Source organism: Pinus tabuliformis, chromosome J (genome assembly GCF_031772625.1).
Source record: "Pinus tabuliformis cultivar Carrire ecotype Pingquan chromosome J, CPIR1, whole genome shotgun sequence".
Classification (NCBI taxonomy): Eukaryota; Viridiplantae; Streptophyta; class Pinopsida; order Pinales; family Pinaceae; genus Pinus; species Pinus tabuliformis.
The window spans coordinates 1,148,605,890-1,148,622,953 of NC_142295.1; positions in this window are offsets into that span (position 1 = coordinate 1,148,605,890).

Below are 17,064 nucleotides of genomic sequence, written 5' to 3' on the forward strand. Positions count from 1 at the left end.
AGTGTCGTGTTCAAGAGTGGTTACAAAGTATGACAAACAGGCTCATTTTTCTCTCTTTTCCCCCACCATTTCTGGCATGTACCTCTTTATTTTTGACAAGCTTGAGGAGGATAACATTTGCTTGATTATAAGCTCATCCTTCGGATGAGTCCAACTTAGTTTAAATTCGAACCCTATGAAGGAGTGGTTCGTTCCTGTTTGTAATTGAACAGGTCCTTTACTATGAAATTTTAACGAGTCCAGTATAGGAGAAACTCGACGTTTTTCAATTTTAGAGAGTCTGAAAAAACTTAAGAAGACTCAAGGGTTGACCTCTTTCGTAAATTTGTGTCTCCCAAGCCCAAAAAAGTATAAAATAATACTTGAGAGAACCACTTGATCTTTTACGGCCAAGGAGTACTTTTCGTTATTAGTGCCTTTGACCCGAAAAAGTAAAAAATCGATCAATGACACGTCATTTTATAACCAATATCGAATTTGAAATGACAAAAATCCGACAATCTTTTCATGTTTTTACGGTCGGAAAAGAGCTGTAAGTGGACCGTCTTCTAATTCCGTTTTAACGAGTCTAAAAGAAACACTCGGAAATCTTTTCATGTTTTAGGAGTCAGAAAAGAGCTTAAAGAAGACTCTACATGTTTTTCTATCGAAAATGGTAGATTTCGCCTAAATAATCCTTTATTCTGCACAAAAATACAAACATTACTCATACCTATTTGAAATGGATAAAAACGTCGCAAAATACCTTTTCAAAGTGAAACATAAACAAATTTGTGATTTATTTACTCAAAAAAATTATAAAAAGGGCCTTTGTCAATTCATTTTTACCATTTGAGTTTGGGTGAGAAAATAGTGCTTTTGCTCAGAAAACTTCCCGTGAAGATTTCAGAAAATCCAACCGTCGGAAACGAGCACCGTCTTCTCCAAGTAATCCACATCATTCTACTCTTCATTTTTAACCGATTAATTTTTGTTTTAGTCCTTTATTTTCATTTTTGGGAGGGTTTTTAGGCACAAAACCCGCGCGCGGGTGCCCGCAGGTTTACCATTGCGGCTTGTGGACCCCGACTTTTTCTCCATTGGGAAAAAGCTCGGGATCTTCACCTTCCGTGTAGACAAAGTGCGGTCCCATGCACTGTGTCTAACGCGGAGGGTGCGTACCCCGCCGCAAGGGTTTTGAACCCAAAAATTCTCAAAAATGGACCAATCAAAATATTTTCTAGCAATTTAATTAATCTTTATACTTGATGCAGAGAGTACATCATGCTAGATTGGCGTGAACGAGAGCATGAGGACGTGGATGCTGCCGCATGGAATCATCAGCCTTCACTTGATGCTTTGAGGGCGTGCGAATTATACAAATTGTGGGCCATTCCTGGCATGAGGGCTCAGGTGGATTTCTTACAGTGGCTGGTTGAAGGATGGAGCATACAGGACCAGTAATTCTTCATTGGTGGCCACCAGCTTGAAATCGAGCCGACAGACATATATTTCTTGACTGGTTTGCCTAAGAGAGGCGAAGACTTGACTTTGCACGGGACTAGGCCAGGTGGCCAATCAGTCGATAGCCTCCGGCTAGAGTACTGCAACAGCTAGGCTAGAGACAAAGGGATAGACATAAAGACGATATCCCATCCTGAGCTCATGGTGATTGCATTCACTGTCACCAGAATTTACGGAGCTGCCACATTACATATTGCCACCGGATCCCAAAAGCGTATGGCAGTTGATTGCTTTCGAGGCACCATCTTCAACTGGTGCGATGCCGTGTTGGCCAATGTGAAAGGCCAACTGACCAGGGCCAAGAACGGACGACTAAATACCTTTGGTTATGGGGCTTTGGTTGTGAGTTTTGGCCTAGAGAGGGTTCCTATGCTGATCCCACAGTACCTTACTGTTGGAGCTGGGCTTCCTCGAGAGCCCAAGCTGATGCGATGGGTCGCAGTCATAGCCCGTCACCCGGATGAGAGGACAGAGGTTGCTCGATTCAAACCTGAGTCTTTCCAATGGCTAGAAAACCAGGTCTTTTCCATTCAGGACTTCCCTTACATTGGGATAGATTTTCATGGTGACCCAGACATGGTTCTTCCACCAGGAGAGCAGTGGGACGAGTCAGGTAAAATCCTTTTCAACATTTCTTTTCTATTTAAATTTTTTTGTTATTTTTTCCATCGTCTCAAAACTGATAGTAAAAACTTTGAAATGTAGATGTGGGTCCACAACGACCAGCCGCTCTCCGGCCTTTCGAGAGGAGACAACCAGTTGCACCCGCGCCAGCCCCGCAGGATGAATCAGCAGAGGTTTTGGCCGAGTTGGAGGGTCATCTCGAGTGCTTGATAGGAGACATTCCTGATACCACTATAGATGTGATTGGAGTCCCGGGACCTTTTAGGAGGTTCCTTTGCAAGGTGGCCCGTGTAGTGGTTTCTTATAGAGATCATCACTAGTGATAGGATGATCACCTATTGTGGGCACATATGACATTTTTGTTTTTTGTACTTATCATTTTTGCCGATCATAAGGTGTTTTTCAACCTATGATCAAAGACGATGTATTTTTTGACACACTCCTATATATATATATATATCACTCTTACCGGCTTATTCTGTAAATCATGTTATGGAATGGTTTTAAATTTACATGTATGATTATTGCAAATGTCTATTTAACATTCGAGAGGCGATTGCATCTGCTAATGTATTTAAAGATCTCTGAATATGCTGATATTCAATGTAATCAAATTCACGTTCCAAGAGACGCACTCTCAAAAATAATCTTAATAACACTAGATTTCTAATGGCATACACTCTATTAAGCTGTAATACAACGAGTTCAGGAATCTAACCTCAATATCAAACTCCGAATCCCAAATGAAATAGATTTAGACAATAACTCAATCACTGCACTGTACTAGGCAATGTTGTTCGTTGTCTGACCGAGGCTTACCCCATGCATAGATACTAACTCGTTAGAGGGCGAATAGATAACCCAAGCTGCGGAAGAGATGTTCCATGTATTACGACAAGCACCATCAGCGAAACCAATGTATGTTTAGAGAGGAATCGACATCTGCAATATCAAGAGTAAAACCAAGATGAGCAGGAATAATGACGAAAAAACACTCTCTAAGCTAAGCACACTGTTTAAACTAAAACACACCAGCTAGAAAGAAAAACTATCCTAACTAATAATCTCCATACCCATTCTTTTAAGCATAATACCTCTTCATGTAAAGGCCATTTCTGGGTTTAACCAAAGAGTCCCCATCAAAGTCTACAAATTCATAAGCCCCTTTGGCTAGCTCTCTCTTGACAACATAGGGACCATGCCACATAGGAACGAATTTTCCAGCGCCTAATTTATCATTAGCTTGATCATAAACTAAGACCAGATCTCCTTCCGACAAAATTTCAAGGGGTCACATTTCGATCATACTGAGCTTTCATTCGTTTTGCATGAGTCTCGATTGCCAATGCAGCATCACGTCGATTCTCATCTAATTGAGCTAAGTATAACAAACGCTTTTCCTCTTCGTAAGTGGCTGGAAGTAACTCGATGGCCATTTGCAGTGACAGGATTTCGCATTCAATGGGTAACACGGCTTCCAAACCATAGACTAGTTGGAAAGGATTGAACCCTGTTGATGTTTTTACTGAAGTTCGGTACACCCAAAGCGCTGAAAATAGCATGTTGTGCCAATTTGACCGATGAATCCCAATGATTCATCGGATCATGATAACTAAAACTTTGTTGATGGACTCAACCAGACCATTCGCTTGTGGATAATAAGGTGTTGAACTATCGTAACGTAAACCAAGTTGGCCTGTAAGTTCGGTCATCATAACGTTTCGAAAATGACGCCCATGATCAGTGATTATCGCTTGTGGGACACCAAACCTAGCAATTATACGATTGAACACGAAAATTGCAGCTGTCTTGCCGTCTGCCTCGAATGTAGGCATCGCCTCGGCCCACTTAGTAAAATAATCTACCGCGAGGATGATATACGCATGCCCCCCGACCGAGTGAGGGTTACATGTAATAAAATCGATACCCCATTTGGCAAAAGGACCAACGACAGTTATAGGGTGGAGAGAAGCAGGTGGAGTGCACATCTTACGATCAAAAATCTGGTAGTTGTGGCATTTTCGGACCGCTGTGATACAATCTTTAAATAAAGACGGCGAGAAGTAGCCAGCGCACAATATCTTTTGGGCTGTGGCATACCCAGACATATGACCACCACACGCTCCAGAGTGACAGTCATTTACAACCCTTTCAGCTTCGTCGTGAGTTAAGCAACGTTGAAAAACAGAGTTCGCCTCACGGCGGTAAAGAGTATCTCCAATAATCCTGAATTGTTGGGACTGGAATCGAATTTTCTGACATTCTGACCTTGAAATTTCTAGCTGAAAGGATTGGGTCTGTAGATAAACGATGATATCCCCATACCACGGATCTAAATTGCTGATTAGAAACAAGGATTCATCCACAATGGGCTCCTTCGCCACAGCTTCCGTGTCAGCACGCGGGAAGTCACACATTAACTCCACAAAAACTAAAGATTTCTTAGACTTAGATTTCTCAAATTCCAAGTCGAACTCTTGCAGGATAACGATCCATTTAGAGTACTTGCCCCATAGCAATTGCTTGGTCAAAATGTAGATCATAGGGTTGCAATCCGAAATTACCGTAGTTATACATAGTAAAATGTAGTGACAAAAACATTGGACAGCTTGAACGACTGCCAATGCCAATTTCTCCACATGTGAGTATTTTAGCTCAGTTGGATTTAACGTTCGACTAAGGTAATATATCACATGTTCAGTTCCAAATTCATCTTCCTGAACTAAGACCATTCCAATGGTGGAATGAGAGGTGGCGAGATACAAGAAGTAATCCTGGTTGTAATTGGGAGGATGCAACAACGATGCATGGGTCAACACGTGTTTGAGTGCATTAAAAGATTTCTGAGCTATCTCATCCCAATAGAATTGAGTGTTTTGCTTCAATAACTGGGTAAAACCCTTTGTAACCTTGGCATAGTTAGGAATGAATCGCCGTAAAAAGTTTGCTTTCCCTTGCAAACTTTGGAGTTGGCGAAGACTCGAAGGAGGAGACAATTTGATGATAGCTTCGACCTTCGAGGGATCAACGCGAATGCCGGCTTTCGAAACTACAAATCCCAGCAATCTACCCGTTTCTATACAGAAAACACATTTGTGTGGGTTCAACCGAATCTGATAATGCCTACACCTCATAAAGATTGCTGGTAAATGGATGAGGTCATCAACTCGATGTAAGGAATGATCAGGCAAATCATCGAGATACGGTTGCACAATGTGCTTGATGTCACGAAACGCATAAGACATCGCCCTTTGAAAAGTTGCTCTGGCATTCTTAAGCCCAAAAGGTAATTTGGAATAAGCAAATGTCCCCCATGGACAAATGAAAGCTGTTTTTGGTTGATCGGCAGGTAGAATGTTGATTTGATTGTATCCGGAAAAACCAACCATAAAGGAAAATATTTCGCTGCCGGCACAATCATCAATGATTTGATCGATATAGGGGGTTTGGTAATTGTCCTTTGGACAGGCTCGATTATAGTCGATGCATATTCTTATTGTTCCCTGATTTTTGTTAACCAGAACAATATTCGATACCCAATCTGTTAACGGGATCGGATAAATGAAACCTGATTTCAACAATTTTTCAACTTCTGCTTTAATTGCAGCAGCTTTTTGTGGGTGAATCTGATGCAAACGTTGCTGGACGGGTTTAGCATCCAGGTAAGTCTTGATCTCATGAACAACAATCGTGGGATCCATTCCTGGCATTTTCTCATAGGACCAGGCAAACACGCCGCGGAATTCTTGAAATAGGGCCTTATATATTTGAATTTCATCATCTGTACACGAGGCACCTATATGAATGTTCTCAACAATTCCGGGCTTAACTAAAATGTCAATAGGAATAGTTCGAGAGATGTTCCCCAAATTTAACTCTGAATCGGGATGTTTCATTGGATTCTGAGGTTCCTTGACATATTCAGTTGTAAAAATTGATGAGAAATCAGTTTCAAAACGATCATCCTCAGGTAAAAACGAAGATCTGTGATGGAGATCTTCCCATGGTAAATCATCTACACATAGGATTTCACGAATTTGCTCATCAGAGTGAACAAGTTCAGAAAACGTGGTTAAATCTGAGGTTGATGTGAAAAGTGATTCCTCACGGACCACATTCATTAAGTCATTTTTGGTTGAACACGGGTCAGCAAAAGACTGCACGGCTTCATAGGCAATTTCATATGGACTCAAAGGCATGGAATTGCCAAATGAGTCTATCTCAGATTCAGAAGGGACGATCCAAGGATCATCATAAACAATGGTGTCTGATGTAATCATATGAATGGTTGCGAATGAAGATGATGCGTTGATTGGAGGAAAAGGAAAAGTTCCCAGTAAACCGGCATCTTTAACTAGTCCTACTCCAACATCCTTATATGGGATAGTCGTTTTACCAACATGTTGTATACTCTCCGAAGAGGCTGGGTCGGATGAAAAGTAAGCCAGCTGGTCTATTGTTATGATCTTTCCATTATGTGGAAACTTTATTACTCGAAAGACCGATGAAACGACCGCTGTCATAGCATAAGACCAACTTCGACCCAAGAGAAGGTTGTAATCTAGAGGGGCATCAACCACCTCCACATCTAGACTAACAGTTTTTCCTTCAACCCCTATAGGCAAATCCTGTAGAATGCCAAAAGGATGAAACCCACGGCCATAAAAGGCCTTTAGAATCGTCGGGGACTGATTTAGTGAAGGAGAACCAAGCGATCTCCAGCACTGTATCGACATAATACACGTTGAGCCTCCCTCATCAATTACAGTCCAATGAATAGGCCTGTTTTTTACTATCACTGGAATCTGGAAAGCCATTTGATGAGGAAAATGCGGTGTACTATTTCCTATATCGAAAATTATTAGGTTTGGGTCCTGAACATCAACAGCTCCTATAGCCGACAAAAGTAATTTACGTTGTGCTGGGCATGATTGCAGCACTTCCAAAGCTGACATTGCCGAGGGTGAAACAACTAAAATCTCAACAATGTTATAATTCTGAGCTGCTCTCGCATGTGGATTGAAAGCTGACTTTCGAAGTATACCCTTGGCGGGCGGTTTTATTACCAAGTCCGGATTAGGTTTCTTGATCTGTAGTGGATCGGAACCGGGAGCTGAGGTTGATGGATTAGAATGAGAAGATTCTACTTCATTACCATCAACATGACTCTTACTACCATAATCTTGCGATCGAGTCGCAATCCTAACATGGGACATCATCAATATGGGTTCTTCATTGGCACTTGAGGATGAACCTATCATCTTACTGTCTTGAGCCGGAAAAGGATCCTTCAAGACAACAGGAGTTTGGGAACCCTTGACAATTTTCGCAACCTTTTCACGATGAGGGCAGTCTCTTGTAAAATGTTCATCGTCACAAATGAGACAAGGATAACAAGGTTTGCACTTTTCGTCATTGGATTCCGCCTTTTCAGGTTTCTCCTTTGAACTTTTGTATGTTTTATTCTTCTTCTTTCCTTTCTTCTTCCCACCGGATTTTGATTTGGCTGTAGAGGATTCTACAATGTGAATATCGGCGGAAATCTCTACAAAAGAATCTCCTGTTGGGGAATCAGGCAAGGTTATGATAGGGGAAGAATTCTTGGAAGACTTCTTCTTACTTTTAGTGTTAACCGTGTCAATCATACCATCGGGGACATGAGATCCCGAAGGAGCTGCAGCGATTTGATTTTTCTTGGGAAGATCGGGGAGCTTTTCGTGTAACGTACCCGACTGAGTATACACCAAGTCAAGGTACTGTGCTTGAGAAATGACTTGCTCCTCAGTAACCACTCCGGCTTTAGCAACATCTTCAGTGATCTTTGGCAACAAAGATTTTACAAACCATTCAGCCAAGATCTGATCCGGAATAAATACCTTCACTAAACGACGTCGACGTCTCCACTCATGAATATGATTTGAAATGTACGTGGATGTCAATTGCTTTAGCGAAGTTAACAATTCCGTGCCATTGTCATATCGGACTGGCAACAGAAAATGAGTTAGAAACGAGGTAGCTAACTAACTAAAATTATAAAAAGTTCCTCGCGGTAACTCAATGTACCACTTGGCCGCGAGACCAATTAGAGTGCGCTGGAAAAGTCTAAGACGGATTGAATCATCTGTGATGGAGTTAGACGCACACCAGAGGTGGTAATTCATCACATGGTTCGACGGGTCCTCTCCTGATTTACCTTAGAACTTGGGAATGTCACTGGGCAACTTATTCGGCATTGGCGGCCAAAACGTAAGATAATTAATGGGATCGTTCGTTAGGCGTGACAAGTCAGGCAAGTCCAAATTTGTGATAAACAGTAACTACCGATTAGGATCCCTGAAACTCTGGGTCATGAGACCAACCCCAGGAGGAGGATATCCAGGATAACTAGGAATAGGAATCGCGTTCGGGATATTATATCCTCCCGGAAAACCAGGATTAACCGGACCGTACTGGGGTGGTTGTTGATAAGTGTACCCAGGGTACGGCTGATACTGATAAACTGGCTGCTGGACAGCAGGACTAAATTGGTACTGTCCCTGGTATGGTTGATAGGTGAATTGTGGTTGACTTGTGCAACCATACTTAAACCAAGTTTTCCTACAGGCATCTAAACCGAAGTTTGAATCGTAGATCCAGATGGTGGTAAAGATGTTTGAGGAGTAGATACAGGAATAGTAGAAACCGGAGCTGTCGATACTCCAGAAGTAGGTGAGGTAGATTGAACAGATGTAGCAGCAGTTGTAGCAATCGTTTGAGGTGGAGTATGAGGTGTACTGGGCCCAGGCTGAGAAACTACCGAAGGTACAAAAGTTTGAATGTTAGACTGGACTGGTTGCTGGGGTGTACCAGAAACTAGGGGTTGTCTAGTTTGAGATGACAACTATACACTTGGCTGCAACACTTGTTAGGTTTGCGATGGATCCCACACTATATTCATTCCAGGGTACTGACCCATAACAGGTTGAGAATACTGAGGACCATAACTGGGTTGAGGGTAGGATTGATAATTGAAAGGTACATTTCCCGTTCCTTGAACATATGTTTGACCTTGGGGTGGTTGGAAACCTTGGTTCGAGTATTGACCTTGGGGTTGATACCCTTGAGGCATAAATTGATACTGGGGTTGACCTTGGGGTACAAATTGATACTGGGGTTGACCTTGGGGTACATATTGAGTCTGGGGTTGGCCTTGAGGAACGTACTGTCCTGTAGGTATGTACTATCCTTGAGGTTGCCCCCCAGATGCAAATTGTGTACCTTGAGGTTGCCCCCCAGGCATTAACTGAGGCTGCCCCCCAGGCGGTAACTGGCCACCTTGAGGTTGAGGATTGGGAATAGAACTTGACATCATAAGAATGTCTTCTACACTCAATGGCTTTGTACCATTGTTTGCAGTTAATAACCCTTGCTCAATGGGTTGAGGAGATGCTCCCAAAAAAGTACCAGAAAGAGAATGATACCCGGAGGGAACAGAAGGACCGTCGTACAAAAAAGATTCGGGCGATTGAGTAAACATGGACGACTATCCTGCCATATTGATGGGAGTCTAAAAACCTCTAGGTGTTGAGCGATAAGGAGCACGAGGTGGTGAAAAAATTAACCCTGAGTTTTCTAAATAATTAGTCAAAGAAAGATACCAAAAACTACTCCTAGGTGGACTGTAAAAAATTGTTTCACGCTCCCTTAGTTCAATGACAGGTTGATTTCTAGGGATAGGGATGCCTACTTCTTCTTCTTCCAGAACAAGTTCTTCAATAGAAATAAGTCCAGAAGGAAGATCTTGAGTGATTACTCTCTCTACCCTAGGTGAACCAGGACCACTAAAAGTTGGAGAAACAAACCCCGATATCGGAGTAGCAGCAAATTCACTTTCAGGCTTGGATATTTTGGGTTCTTCACCTATATCACTAGTAGATGAAAATCTACCAGCGATTTCGGAGACGGACACTGACTGTGGATTATATTCTGCTACTGGCGTTTGAAAATCGGGATGTACTATCAAAGAAGATTCTCCTTCTTTTGGTGACCCTACTCTACTGTCTCTAGGAGTTACGAGGACTTTTAAGCCTTCAAGTTGGCTCGATACTTCCTCAGGAGGTTGGCCCCAAAGTCTACGGAACTTCCTCAATAACTCAGCCACGTTTATAATCTCAGGGGACTGGCCCCGAAGTCTACAGGACTGTCTTGGTAATTCAGCCACAGTTAAAGACTTTTAACTACTTCACACACAAACAAAGTAAAATCTCAATAAAAAGCACCTAAGGTCTCTAAAGAACCAAACAAATTTGAATCACACGCCTAAAGAATCTAGGAGATCAAACACACACAAACAATAACTTTCCGGAACGAAAACACTAGTTGGTGATGAAATCCAACGTCGCAGAGTTCAGTACAGAAATGGCGGTTGGAACAATTACCCCGACAACCTGCTTAATGAATATACTGGCACAAGTTCCTCCACTTAACCGTCTCGAGTGAAGTGAACCCCCAGAAAATCCAAGTGAGTCTAGCCGATGTCTGCTCCAGGTACAGTGGGATCTTCCCACCACTATCACCTCTAGAAGAGTCCTAAAGAATATGACCACTAAGGTTATCAACTGAGACAAATACACCTGGGGGAATAGTCTACGATCCGATACGCACGCAAGGGCAGAGTAGCAAGCTCAATCCCCTTGAAGGCTCCTTGACATAATCCAAGGTTTACCAACAACTGACCCCAGGCTCCTCGACAATGGTTAATCCGAGGTTTACCGTTTTTAATACGTGAATATCTGGCGTCGTTCCTAATGAGGAAGGATTGATTCCCACACTGCTTCGGACACGATCTCGTGCTTCTCCTTTAAGAGGAGCTTTCCCAGAGCATAAATGCAACAATTGGATTTCTTCCCTACCACAAGATACAACTACTTGTTTGTTTTTACTGTCTTGGAGAGTTAATTACTCTCCTACTCCAAGACATTATCCTAAGCTAAGTTGGTGTATCAGAGCCCTAGAAATAAAAATGTTACTAGGTGAATTTTACTTTAAGTGTTAATTTTAGTGGTTTTTGTTTAAGTCCAAAGGTGCGGATATGAAACTCGTGGTATGAAGACTTGACTCAAAATCACTAAAAATGCACCTAAGATGATCTAAACAATCTTTTTCTCTTCGATGAACTTCTAAACTAAGAAAGAGTTTGAGAATGAAAATACTTTGTAAACACAAAATTTTCTCAATTAAACAAATTAAAAGAAGAGCTTTTCCATTCCAAAGCACTCAAAACGAGAAAGCTAATTATTTCACAAAAATTTCCCTTTTTCGTTTCAAAGCATTCAAACACTACAAAAAACAAACATTTTTCAAAATAGATTTATTTTATATTTTGTAAATAAGACACTCAAAACTAATGAAAATAACTAACCTTGAGAGCTACAAACTATAAAAACCTATTTGAATTCAAAGCCTACTAAAAGTCCTTTTTAAGGATGTTTTACTCAGCTAGATGCAAGCTAAGGACTAATTTATGCAGAATCATAAATCAGTCAATAACAACCAATTTCGTTTTCTTTTTTAAAATGAAAATCCAAACTCTCAAACATAAGCTTTTTGATGTTTTGTAAAGAGAAAACTCAAAGCGGATTCCTCAAACAAGGGGAGATTTCATTAATGGTCAGACTCATAAGAAAGCTAGTAGACACTAAGGTGATCTGAAGTCCCTACAGCCTCTAAGCTCAGAGCCACTACACAACCAAAACGAAAAACAAACCCAACAAGCAAAACTCCTAGGAATTTCACCTAAAACCCTAACACTAATGAAATCAATCCAAGGAAAGCTTCTGATAAGTTATATGCAGGTGTGGGCAGTGGATAACAATTTCGAAAGACAAACTAAGCTGACTGACAGAGGAAATTTTAGGGTTTTCAAAATTTTGACAGGGTCCGCAGGCCCACAGTTGGCACAGGTGCGGTCTCGCTCTGTGCTAAAAGCCAAGCTACGGGTAATTACACACTGTGTCAAATGGCTAGGGTGCGGTCCTCTCCCAAAGCTATGAAAAACGAAAAATAACCCTGGATCTACAAACTCTACCCAATTTTACACACAACAGGCCAAAAACAGAAACAAAAATAGAGTTTCTCAGGTCAAAGTAAAAACAAGGAAAACAATCAAGTCCCCAGTGGAGTCCCCATTTTGTCGCATGGAATAAGTCGATCTTGTGGACAAGATAGACCTTCCTAGAATCTAAAGAAGACCTAATGACAAGCAAACCAACCAGACACTATCTTTCTCTAAATATGCTTTGATAAACAATAGCAAACAAGTGTTTTTAGGGCCTACCTTAGGTCCAACGCTAGCTTGTGGATGCCCTCGCTCCTTCGATCCAAATGAGCTTCTTTTCGCGAATCTGCAAACACAAACAAGGCAAACAAATTAAATAGCACTTGAAAATCCAATTGCATAAAACATATTTAACATGAAAGTCAAGGAGTCCATGAAACAAATAACATAAGATACTTGTTGAGAAAAATGAGTTTGATTGTATTAATTCAAAAGAAGAAGAACCTTACAACCTTTGTCTTGATGCTGTACAAGCTCCTCCCAGGGTCTAGCAAGAAGTCTCCTCTACTTTGACAAGTTTCACTCACTCCCCAATGAAGCCAAAAATATGTGTGATCTCTCCACTTAAGCTCAACTAGGAAGTCTTCATTTCACCAGCATTTACCCTAAAAAATGTTCAGCTTCTAACCTCTCTAGCAACCAGCCCAATGCCTGTATTTATAGTGCAATGGAGGGAGGTTACTAGGTCCTCCTTCAAAGGGATAAAGCCCTCCTTCAAAGGGATAGCTCCTCTCATCAAGGGATTAGCTCCTTCTCTTTTGGGATGCATGAACCACCTCAGAGCGAACAATCCACGTCAAAATTCCTTCTAGAAACCTTTAGAATTAACCCAAAGTGAGTTTTTTAAGATAAAACTTGTGCCTTTTGACTTTCACAGGGGTCTGCACCTACACCGTTAGGGACAGAGCGGGCAGGTCCGTAGCTTTTGTGCACAGAAGGTGCGGGACCGCAAGTGACCATGAGAGAAAGTGCGGAACCAGAGTTACATTGATTTTTAATGTCTTGCTCTCATTTCCAAAGCTTGATTTGAAGAGCTGAGCTCTGAGACTTGCTTAGGAGGACAGTACAAGTGATGATAGACCCATACTGACTGCAGATAATCATGGCGACGATATTTTTGTGTAACACTTTGCTTCCTTCTAGAGGCTCACTTTTTTTCTCCTGCTCATGAAGGTCTCATTTTACACATTGCAATGAGTGATACTTTCTTATTGAAGATTTATGTATATAATCTCTTATGTTATCTATTGAAACCAAGATCAACCTTTGTGTTATGGTGGTTGGGCGGATACTCTAGATGGGGATCCTTCTTCGAATGGTGTGAGGTCTAATTAGGACTTCACATCAAGCAGACCCTATAAATGTGTTATAGCATCATGCAAGACTCATGTAGTTATGATGCTATGATATGGCCTTGGGAAATCCTTTCCCATTCAAACTTGATCATTTATTAAAAAACAATATTTCCAGTTCTATATGATATGCTGCACTTACAAAGGCATGTGTACACATGGGTACCATAATACATAACCTACGAACATAATTTAAAATATTAAAAAAATATATATATTTCCTATTCCTAAGCTGGGGTTTACGAGTTTCACCAAAAGACCACATATATGAGCTCGTGGCCTAACTGAATCAACTGATTTTTGGAGGTATTTATACACCTGAGGGGAAGGTCTAAGTCATAGAAGGAGATAGGATATCGATATTATAGACCTTTCGTCCCCATATCAAGTCTAGTTTTCCCTATGCCTCCTACACTCCCACTCATAGGAAACCCATGTTTCCTTGCAGAGATGTTCATATTCCATTATATGACATCAATTGTATAGCCTTGAGAGGTCATCCTTCAGGCTTCAGTTGGATGGATCGAGAGGAAGGTTTTGTTTCTACAGTGGTCAGATCAGGTTGTATTCTTCCACTCCTATTTGCTGATATCAATAAAGAAGCTCTATTTTGTCCCTGAAATCTTATGATCTCATGGTTTCTATGATTTATGTCTAATATATCATGATTTATATTTTTATGCTTGATGACCTAACATGTTTATTAAGCATGCACTTTTAAATACTTTATTTGTATATGTTTCTTTGAATTGTGTTGCAGGTATGATCAATTTGGAGGAAGTAGAGGGTTTGGACGCTACGGGATGAGCATCAAACATAGGACCTACGGGTACTTCTCTCAATCCCAACTTTAGTAGTTTTTATAGTTTTATTGCTTGAACATATGATTCTTGTTGATAGTATTCCTTTAATCTGTTGAGGTTATCAGCCCTTAGCTTCCCACGAACAGTATGTTGGTGGTATCCAGCACCATCAGCACAACCTCAATAAATTTAATTTAGTTTTCAATAAAGGTCTAATATATCCAATCCATGTTGGTAGCTCATAGATTTTCTAGCATAGAAAATTTTAGGGGAAAATGTTCGCCCTTTGGCGAAATTAAGGGGTTTTAAATTTTTAGTGGGCGAATATTTTGTATCAAAGTACATTTTTACAAATCACCTCAAATAGCCCACCTTATTTGAAGGGAGAGGGTAAAAAAGGTAAATTTAGCCCTTGAAATTAGGAGTTACAACCTTCCATTCGTCCATTTTCAAGAATAGGTTTTATTTAAGTGAATCCTATGGGCCAAAGGCCCAAATACCATATTTATAAAAGAGGTATGGTAAATTAATAAAAATATAAATAAATGAGAGGTATGGTAAATAAATAAAACATTTTTTATATTTACTCCATAAGTCACCTTATATACATGCAAGGGTGTAAACAAATAAAAATATAAGTAAAGTGGAGGTATGGTAAATAAATAAAACGTTTTTTTATACTTACTCAAAAGGTATGGTAAATAAATAAAGATATAAATAAACTAGACGCATGGTAAATAAATAAAACCTGATTTTATATTTAGTCCATAACCCTTGTTCTATTTATGAAGGCTCAAGAAAGAGGTTTTATTTAAGTGAATCCTATGGGCCAAATACCACATTTGTAAAAGAAGTATGGTAAATTAATAAAAATATAAATAAACAAGAGGTATGGTAAACAAATAAAATAACTTTTTATATTTACTCCATAATTCACCTTATATTTATGAACACTAAAAAAATGCGTTATATTTAGGTGAAACCTATGGGCAAAATACTATGGGACAAATACCATGGACTAGATTGTTATTAATGCCATGCGAAAAAAAATTATTAACCCTAATGTTAGTATTAATAAAAATAAAAATGGCACATGGTATTGACCCATGGTATTCACCAAAATGGCACATGGTATTGACCCATGGTATTTACCTAGAACGTAGCCTATTTAAATGGGGGAATTAAACCAGCATAGATCCATCTTTACTCTGGATCTACTAACCCCTAAGAGGTATCAAATATCATGATATGCAAACTAGATAGAGTGACAAATATTTGATCTGATCAAGAGCAAATATGGATGTTGTAATTTAATGTATGTTAAACATTTTAGCTTGGTTAAAATAAAAAATAAAATAAAAATCAACTATTAATTTTATTAATTTTTATAAATTACTAATAGTAATTTTTAAGCTCCAGGTTTATGATAACCCATGGTATTGACCTATGGTAATACCATGGTATTCATGTGAGCATAGACTATTTAAAGGGGAAATTCTGTCATCATAGATCCATCTTAATTCTGGGTCTACCAAGTTCTCAGAGGGATAAATAGATTTCACCCCCCTAAGAGTGGTAGATGTGGAGTTAAGATGGATATAGGTTGGTTTTTATGATAATGAAGATATTAAATAGACTTAGGAAATTATATTGTAAGAACATCTTAAGGTGAATGGTTAAAGCATAGACATTGGACAAGTATATTTGTATACTTCTGTTTTAAACTGAAACAAATCCAGTGCTAAAAGGAATGGATTGATTGCACTAGTCATCCTTCTATAACTTTCCAACATATGTTGGAGTAAACAGATTGTAATTTGGGTAATTTTTCTAATTGCAAACAGGAACATACTTGTGTATTTGCAGGGTGGTTACGAGGTCCCTAGAAGTGATGAATTTGAATTTTTCTTGGTTTTATATATAGTATTAGGTTTTTTCTCATGCTTTCTGTGAATGGCACGGGTGAATTTTATCCTACACCCACTAGGTTATCGATATGTAATTTCGGTAATTTTGATTTCAAAAGATATTTTAAAGAAATGCAATGATTTCATTTGTGTATTTAATAAACACAAGATTTTATAACTGAGTAAAATATTCGCCATGCCTGGTGAGAGATTCGCCAAAAAATTATATATACATATCATATTATTGATAAAATCACCTTCCATTTTTCCTATATACCATGCAGATTCGCCCATTTATTATACATGTAAATTTAGGGGGGTTTCTTAAAATTTTCCCTATTTTCTAGTGCTTTTTTCTATACTATTTTGGTTCCTAATGTTTTCACCGACTACCCGTTTTATGCCACCTATCAGTTCATTTCCTATAGCACACATTCCATTCAAATTATTTCTCATATGGCCCTGTGGCACTCTCAATTCACGCTGCATCATCTCTTCACTATGATGGGAAAGTTCCATTATGTTAGACATGACATGATGTTCTATGTGGTCATGAAGTCTTCTATTTTTTCTCATTCTCAACTTTGTTAATTTTTAATCAAGAATTGTTATATGCTGCTACTATTAATTAAACAATTTCCAATAGCATCCAAATTAAAATATCACTCCTTTAGTTAATCAAAGACAGTAGAGTAATAATAGATATAAAAATTAAACAAAAGCATAATGAAAGATAAATAGGAGATTAGAGACACAATATTTGGTCAATGACTAAGGAA